The sequence below is a fragment of the Poecilia reticulata genome, linkage group LG10 (assembly GCF_000633615.1).
Source record: "Poecilia reticulata strain Guanapo linkage group LG10, Guppy_female_1.0+MT, whole genome shotgun sequence".
Lineage (NCBI taxonomy): Eukaryota > Metazoa > Chordata > Actinopteri > Cyprinodontiformes > Poeciliidae > Poecilia > Poecilia reticulata.
This window is the reverse complement of record NC_024340.1, coordinates 851455-852995: the sequence shown is the minus strand read 5'-3', so window position 1 is coordinate 852995 and position 1541 is coordinate 851455.

Below are 1541 nucleotides of genomic sequence, written 5' to 3'. Positions count from 1 at the left end.
ACATATATAGTCATTCTTATCAGAGTGTCTTGAATAGGAATCAAACAAACACAAACATTTATTTTTATCATATTTTACATGTATTTCAAATTGCACTTAACATGTCCACTTCAAAAATACACCTGAACAGYACCACAACACTGTCGTGTGTGACGCATGAATGTAGTAACATTCATGCATCACTAATTCTCTTGTTTTAATGTGAAATGCTCTGTACCTACTGCCATGTAGTGATAATAAAATTACATGATTACGCCGCTAGTCACTACTACAGCAAAGACACTCAAAGATGGCATTATTTGCAGATAATTAATTCGTTTTCAAAAAAATCTTTTAAGACCAATTACCGTATTTTCCGGACTATGAGAGCACCATTCTATTTTTTCAGGTCATAGTCCCAACCGACTAAACATCACTTAAGCTGTCCAAAGTTTCCTGTACTTTTCCTGGACTTGTTTCTCTTTTAAACAGTACAGGGATAAACTAATAAGACCTGAGGGAACCAGCTGAGCTCCATGTAGATAAGTCTGTGGGTCGGACACATTCTCCCCTCCACGCACACATCTGTCATTCCCTTTTCTTTCTGTTTCATTTAGTTGCACACAGGGACATATTTTTCCAGCCCCCTCGGAACAGTGACAGGTGTGCATGCGTCTGTAAGACAGACTGCAGGTATTGCGCTTCGTTGCATTATTGATTGACTGATTCCCTCGGGATGTTCGATACAGACTGACCATGCTGACTTTTTAACTTCTCTCACAATTCAGCACTGAGGCACCATTTTGCCTCAGGACTCACATATGAAGTGGTTCAAGACTGGAGAGGGATTTTACTGAAAGACTYCACATGTTGTAAGGTAAAGAATTAGCTTTTAAAACTCAGTGTATTTAATGTTATCAGACTTATTAGTTAGGATCTGCACCTCAAAATAAAGAATAGTTMATATAAATGTAGTGTAGCAGTATCTCATACACAGYATTTGTGTCATTTGTTTTCCTACAAAATACTTTGATCAGTTTAGGTTTCATTAGTTMTTTTATTGATACAGTAGATGTGTTTCCATTAACCATACAACTGTGTAATTTGACATTTCGAAMAAACWAATTTSCTTAATGGAAACAGAAACTTTTCAAAAATTGTATCTCAATACGATAAAAGATTTTGGCAMTAAAATGAGGTGTGTTTATTTATTTTTTTGCTTATKTGAACAAACTCATTCACATGTGATTTTGATGGTTTCTTTTATAATGATAACACTGCAGTTGCAAAATTTTATTTTTTYGACRTAAGCAACCAATAGAACAAACATCTTTGACATTTCCTTACCCAAAGGACAAAACAAAAATGTGGCGATTTGGCAGACGTTACAAACATCACACTATTATTTTTAACTCCTACAATGCCCACTAGATATATCTGAACACCAACTAGACCTTTATTGTCTCCCATAGAAGCCTGGTGTCAGTCTTTTATAAGCTGCCTAAACCTCAAAGTATTCATCATTTCAACAATTAAATAGACCAAATAAAATTAGGATTAAT